The sequence below is a fragment of the Micrasema longulum genome, unplaced genomic scaffold, assembly GCF_059751315.1.
Source record: "Micrasema longulum isolate JH-2025_06_02 unplaced genomic scaffold, ASM5975131v1 h1tg000308l, whole genome shotgun sequence".
Classification (NCBI taxonomy): domain Eukaryota; kingdom Metazoa; phylum Arthropoda; class Insecta; order Trichoptera; family Brachycentridae; genus Micrasema; species Micrasema longulum.
The window spans coordinates 243,144-250,886 of NW_028277512.1; the positions used below are offsets into that span (position 1 = coordinate 243,144).

The window sequence follows — 7,743 nt, forward strand, 5'->3', positions numbered from 1 at the left end:
GAAGAATAAAATAAAGGTACATATCTACGAAAGTTTGTAACTATTATTTAATTTACTATTTAATACTTCTTTTTATGCTGTTTTTGTTCATGATATTTGTTAATCGTAAAAGGGTTACATCATGAAAAAGGTGACGTGTTTTTAAATACAGGTACAGTATGACCCCGTTTATCCGCACTCCAGTCATCCTGATTGCTAAGAATCCGGATCAGTATCAGAAAATAAAAATAAATAAATGTATAAAGTTACGTTAACAATTAACAAATGGCGCTGTCAAAGCAATTAACTTTTCTGGAAGGAATACAAATGTGATCATAGAGAAAATTTCGCATTATTTTTCAAAACATTACCTTTATTTCTGCACATCCAAATAACGTCCGGATAGATCCGGCGGCTTCCGTGGTGCAGTGGTCAAGACACTCGACACACACACGGAAGGTTCCGGGTTCGATTCTGGGCGGAAACACAAAAATTTAAAATGTGATTTTTCTCAAGCCTGGGTGTTCTGTGATGAAATTCACCACTGCAATTTGGCCTCCTGGTCTGTTGTGGTGCAAAAATAAAATAAAAGAATGGGAGTTTTACTATATATACTTGTCCCTAAATGAGTTTTTCCCCATAAATCCTTGGGAATGGTAATTTCAGATTAAGTGTTACTCTCCTAAATATTTAATTAGGTTGTTGACAGTTCCGAACTCATGAATTATATTTTTTTATGTGAGACAGCGAAAAATGAGGCTAATACCCGTATACAGAGACAAAACTTAAAGTGAGGAAAGTACATTCTAATTTCAAATGCAGGGAATAACCCGAAGGTGAAGACAATATAATTTACTTTCCTCACCTTAAGGTTTGTCTCTGCATACGGGTATAACTATTGCCTTGTTTGTTTATTTGTACAATTCAAAGTACGTCAAATACTCAAATTTTTCACGCAAACGTGGAAATAATATAGATTTTTTTTTCCTTATTGCAATTCAAACCTATACTTTTTAAGCGTGCATTTTTCGTAATATATTTTTTTAATTGCAGTTATTTTACTGCGGCATACCGGTCGGTAGAAAAAAAATGTTTAAAAACAAAGTTGTTTTATATATTTTATTAAAATAAATAACCACAAAATTATTTTACGAACTGTAATTATCAACTATGTGTAGTACTGTTTCTGACCCGACCTCATTATTTATTTAACTTAACAGATTACAACAGAGATGGAGATCACTTCCGAGAAGAGAATATGGAAATCGAGGCATTAACAAGGCTTTTGTCCTGTCATTAGCTGGTTTAAGTAGCCACTTTACACACTGTTTAACATTCACAATTATGCCAATGTTTGAACATCTATATTTCCTTAATTTTTCTATTTGTTGATAGAGAAGTTAAGAGCTGAAAACTTTATTGTTATGAAGAGATTCATTTGATCTAATTATGATGGTGTACTGTGTCAGGTAATAACATAAACGAATACATTATGATACATTGTCTCTGTCTCTCCGAAACTTGTTTTATCTATTACCCTTACTAACTTTTCTATGCCTACCTGTATCGGGACATACCTCTCTTCGTCAGGACACTAATTACACTAAAATGCAAATCCCACTGTACAACTTTATCATAGTTGTTGCACAAAAATAAAAAACCAACGTGATGATAGGTGGTATTGAAAAAGGTTGATAAAGTGGTATCGGATGCCGAGATATTGAATATTTTTGGGCGGTTTAACGAGCTAACTTAAATGCTTTCAGGTCATGGTGCTTTCCGAAAATTTCTTCATAGATTAAAAAAAAAAAAAACGATTTCTGCCCTTGCGGTGGACTCTCAGGACGTCCTTCATATATTTCGCGATCGTCCTATGTTTGACGCCGAGAGGTTAAACGCAAACAAATGTGCGCACAATACAGCCAAACTTTCCAAAACCCAGAAGAAGTAATAAAAAATGAAGCCACTTGGGAAATATAATGTATATTTTTTAACCTAATATATTAACAATAATCCCAAAATAGTTAAAGGGTTTTCAAAAAAGGACAACCCATCAAGATCTACTACCAGAATGTAAGAGGATTAAAGACTAAATTACTTCAACTTAAGGTGTCACTACCAACGACAGATTTCCCTGTTTTCTCACTTACAGAAACATGGCTTACTAAAGAACTGAACAATTCGGAATTAGGGTTTTGTAACCACTCGATATATAGAAACGATCGGAACAAAAATACTAGCGACAGGTCTCGTGGAGGGGGTGTATTGATTGCAGTTAATACAAAGTTTTCGTCACGCATATTAAAATGCACTAAAACAAACATCGAACAATTATTTGTTATGATATCATCCAAAAAAGAGAAAATAATTATAGGAAGTGTATACATTCCCCCTATGTCAGATGCAAATATCTACAGGGATCATTACTTAGAAGTTGAAAACCTTCGTAGAAAATACCCCGATGCAACCATCGTCCTCACAGGTGATTATAATTTGCCAAATGTGCAGTGGGATCCTTTGAACAGCAAGACCAAATCCGGCGATGTCATCAACCATGGCTCCAACGAAATCATCGAAATGTCAAATTTTTTGAACCTTCGGCAAGTCAATTATGTTTACAATAGCCTCAATCGTCTCTTGGATCTCGTGTTTTCCAACTCGGAAAACATATCTGTGGAAGTTGCAAATGACCATATTCTACCTATTGATGTTTACCATCCACCTTTATTTATTAGATTCAATACCTCGATAACTCAAAAGTACAAAACTTCTAATATTAAGTCCAATTTTTTTAAAGCAGATTATCCAGCAATTAATTCATTTCTTTCGACTACTGACTGGAGTTTTATAAACCGGGAATCAAATATCGATACTATAACTGACCAATTTTATACCATCCTTAACACAGCCATTGAAACATATGTTCCTAAAACCAAGTTTATTTTTAATGAGTATCCTAAATGGTTTAATAGCCAACTTATCAAAGTCATACGTAACAAAAAAATTGCTCATGTTACTTATAAAAAATCTCGAGATATTAACGATTATAATGAGTTTACTAAACTGCGAGCTCAGGCTAAAAATCTCTCCAAAACATGTTATCGTAATTGTATTTCAAAATTTGAACAAGAGGCCCTAAGCAACCCTAAACATATTTTTAAATTTTCTAATACTCTCAATTGTAAAGAGTCTGGAATTCCATCCACAATGTATTATGGCAGTAGAATGGCCGACGCACCACAAGATGTTGTTAACTTGTTTGCCGACTACTTTAGCAGTGTATATAGTTCAGAGACTGATCCAGAACTACACGATTTTGTTTGTACTAATTTGATTGATTTTAATACCTGTTTGTTTACTAATGCCGATATAAAAATTGGGGTAAGCAAATTGGATCCAAGCAAAGGTTCTGGACCAGATAATATTCCTCCCCTCTTCCTCACCCAGTGTGGTTCTTCCTTGACTGATCCACTTACTAAAATTTTTAATTTATCCATAAAAACTGGTATATTTCCTGAAAGATGGAAAGCCAGCTACTTGACACCTATTTTTAAAAAGGGTGATAAATCAGATATTGCTAATTATAGACCCATCTGCATGCAGTCAACTATACCTAAACTATTAGAATCTATTTTTTTGATAAAGTTTACTCCAGAAATAAAAAAAGTTATCTCTCCATTACAACATGGATTTATTACAGGAAGATCTACAACGACAAATTTAATGTTGTATCAGCATCGGCTTATGGAAGCTATGGAGAAACGCCGGCAAACTGATACGATCTATACTGACTTTAGTAAAGCTTTTGATAAGGTGTCACATGCGATTTTAGTACACAAATTAAAACTATTAGGAATCTCGGGAAACATTTTAAAATGGTTCAAAAGCTACTTATCATCTAGGAAAATTTTAGTCAAAGTATTCGGTTATGGGTCGTATCAGTTTGAGGCATCTAGTGGAGTTCCTCAGGGATCTCACTTAGGTCCTGTTTTGTTTTTGCTTTTCGTTAATGATATTGTATCGATATTCGAGGGAGTGGACATTCTTTTATTTGCTGATGACCTGAAATTATCTAAGACTATTGCTTCTGTTAGTGACTGCGAATCTCTTCAATCAAACCTGGCGAGTCTATATACTTGGTGTCAGAGAAATGAGCTCTTTCTTAATATTGACAAGTGCAGTGTTATTACGTTTACCCGTAATAGAACTTCAATCAACTTCTCTTATAATATAAATAACACAGATCTCGTAAGAGTTACAGAAATAAAAGATTTAGGTATAGTGTTCGATGACAAGTTGTCATTTGCTCCACACATTGATGCAGTTACTAACAAGGCAATGAAGTGTCTCGGATATTTGCTGAGAACGGTGAAGGATTTTAATTCCATCGATTCGCTTAAATCTTTATATGTTGCCTTAGTTCGGAGTAACTTAGAGTATAATTCAATAATTTGGTCACCTTGCTATAAAATACATAACATAAAATTAGAAAAAGTCCAACATAAATTCCTTCGCTTCATAAATTTTAAACTTAATATTCCCGTTGACCAAATCGACTACAACTTCCTATCAAATAATTTAAAATTGTCTACTCTCTCGAATGGGAGAATCTTAACCGATTTAGTAAACCTATATAAAATTGTAAATGGCGCGCTGGACAGCCCTGATTTAACGCGACTGGTCAATATTAAAATACCTTCCCGTCGCACACGAAATAAGTCGGTGTTTGTCGAGGTGTCCAGCGGGCACAACTACTATGTAAATTCACCTATAGCTAGACTTCATCGCCTTGGTAATGAATATGGCAATGTTGATATATTTCGTTACTCATTGAGCATATTCAAGACCAAAGTACTACAGGCGACCGACGCGACTGAGTCTAGTCAATAAATCCTCGATCGTATTTATGTATGCTTAAAAGTTAGCCCGTATTATGTTTTATATTTTTAGTCTATAAAACCCTTTTCAGTTTTCAACATTTTAAATAACTTCACTTTAAAGTTTAGTTTACCGGTGTAAAAAAAAAATAATTATGTTTTATTTAAATCCTGTTATGCCTTATATTATAAACATAATATAATGTATGTATTATGTCTTAATAGTGTATTATGTTAACTATGTAACTTTATTTTTAAATTTTAATAATATATATATATATATTTTTTTTTAATTTTTATATTTGAAAAATGTTAATTATGTTTAATGTGTAACTTTTTCTTATGATATAGTATGTATAATGTAAAAGCCCCATGGGCGTCAACAGAAAGAAAATAAATAAATAACCTTATTTATAAAAATGAAAAAACAATATGAAGGAATGGACCTAGAGCTGTGAAAAATAACTATTGTACAGAATATACATAAGTTCTAGGAAAAAAAGTCTTGTGTACATAAGCAAAGCAATAAATAACCGGAACAAGAGGGGGAAAAAATGGTATTCCCCTTTTACGGATTTCTCACAAGAAAAAAAAAACATGTTCACAAAGAATAAAAGTAATTGAATAAATAAAAGGGATTGGAAAATAGAGTGAGGAAATTGGAAAAAGTGGATGAGGAAGTACAAAATATAAAATAATATTAAAAAATATTATTCATTTTTTTTTTGGTTTAAAACACTTGAAAATTGCGATAGCTTCAATTGCAATTTTTAAAGAATATTTAGTCAAGGCATCAAACTTCTAAAATGAACTCAAATTTATTCATTTCTCTTACGCTCACTACAAGTAATTGGGCTGACCTATGTATGTAGAAAGCTGTTTGATAATTTATTATCCATTGATTTTATTACAATCGACTCTCCCATAAATTAGACTGGTTCGTGTTAAGATCATGTCAAAAGTCTCAGGTTTAAATCCTCGCTTTTGACTATGGAAAATATAGAAAATACTTCTGCTGAAGTTTGATAAGCATTGACGGATTATAGTACATACAATAGAATTACATACTTAACTTTAAGGTTACAGATTTTACACGTTTCGGGTTTAAAGTATATATTATACTACACGTTTTGCTTACTCTCTTAGTTTAAAATACGGTGATCATGGTTTTTGTATCTTTAAAGTGTCTCTCTGGATAAATAATTAACAATCAAAAGGATGTAAAGTAAACTGACCGCTTTAGATATTTACTTCTGACCTTCCCATAAATAAAATGTAAACACGCAATCGGAATCACTAAACACACCAAATTGATATTGCATGGTAGCTGTCATTATTCGTTATTATGATATATTTAACTGCACGTATGAACAATACACATAATACACAAAAACAATGTTTCTCATAAGCTTATCACAAACATGAAAAATATGATATCTACGAAAATAAGAAAACACAGTTAAGGGCACCTTTCATCCTTTTTCTGACGTCGTGTAAATAATGGCAAATGATTTAAACATAAAATCTTTTTATATGGGTACATATTTAATTCTTCTGTACGCGTGTTGTCACTGAAATCCTCCTAAACGGCTTAACTGATTTACGTGCCGTTTTTTAGTGAAATGTAGATCTTTGCTCTGCGCGTGTTCGTAGATATTAAAAATTTCAATATAATCTGGAAAAAAAAAGTTAGCAGCATAAATGTTATATTTATCGACCTACCAGGCATTTACAAAAAATCGAAGGATGCTGTTTTTTTGGGCATAAAAAAATTTATTGTTTTTGAATGTTTACAAACAACATTCGCTTTTTGTGGATCCCAATCAAATTCTTCCCTTAAATTTCTTGTAATTTCTACGCATTCATCTTTTTTTACTGGATTTTTGCTAAAACTAAAATAATATTAACTGACATTCAATACATTTTTGAAAATCATATTCCTACATAAAGTGTACCCCTGTTGCTGAGAAGAGCAGAGTTTGACATTGTCAAAAAGAATTCTGTATTTGAAAATGAATTATTTAAAATTTTGGAATTCAATCATAAAAAAATATCTAGGTACCTACTCAAATTCAACATAAATAATTTTTAACAATCAAGCCAACGTTCAGGTAGGACAACGTCTGTCAGGTCCGCTAGTTTCATTTATATTATTTAAGGAATATTTATTGAGTTGGCGATTATTTTGCAAAACTCAATATTATTATTTAAGTAGGTATTAAAATTGAACACTTATTTGAGGCTGCTAATTTCGTTATTTTTATATTTTAATTTATATATTTTATTTTAATAAATAAACCAAATAAGTATACTCAAATAAGAGTTTGATTTTAGTATATATTTGTTTTTGTTTTTTTTATCCATTTTTTACCATCTTAGGTAAACCCTTTCTTTATTTTATCAATTACACCTGCTTCAGATTTACCTTCGCCTGATTTCATTATTCGTAACCCTGTCAGACATTGGTTTCCCACAGATTAGTCTAAGAGATCGTATTTCAACCGCTTTGACCTTTCCCTGTCAGTTTTCTGTTTTACTTCCATACATAAGTGTCGGGATTAAAACTCCGTTGTGCCAGTTTAGCTTCGGTGGACACATTTTTATCAGCAATGACTGTGCTTAGTGCGCCGTTCATTTTACTACCTGCATTCACTCTCCTCTCAACATCTATTTCTAGTCTTCCATCTCTTGAAAACATGCGTTCCAGATACAAAAATTCTCATACTTGTTCAAAACATTCGTTGTTAACATTTATTATGCAGTCAGTAACCTCACTTCCCATTTAAATACCATCACTTTTGACTTTATTGCATACCATTATTTTTTTGCCCTTGTGTGTCTTTGTTACATAGTTTTATGTTATTTTTATTCAGTTTCTGGTACATAT

General features: G+C 32.2%; 1 protein-coding gene across 3 annotated transcripts in view; it reads right to left on the reverse strand.

Annotated features, from left to right (window-relative positions):
- The window catches only part of LOC148282631 (uncharacterized), a 167,868-nt gene that overhangs the window by 101,821 nt on the left and 58,304 nt on the right, over positions 1-7,743 (reverse strand). The window lies entirely within an intron of this gene.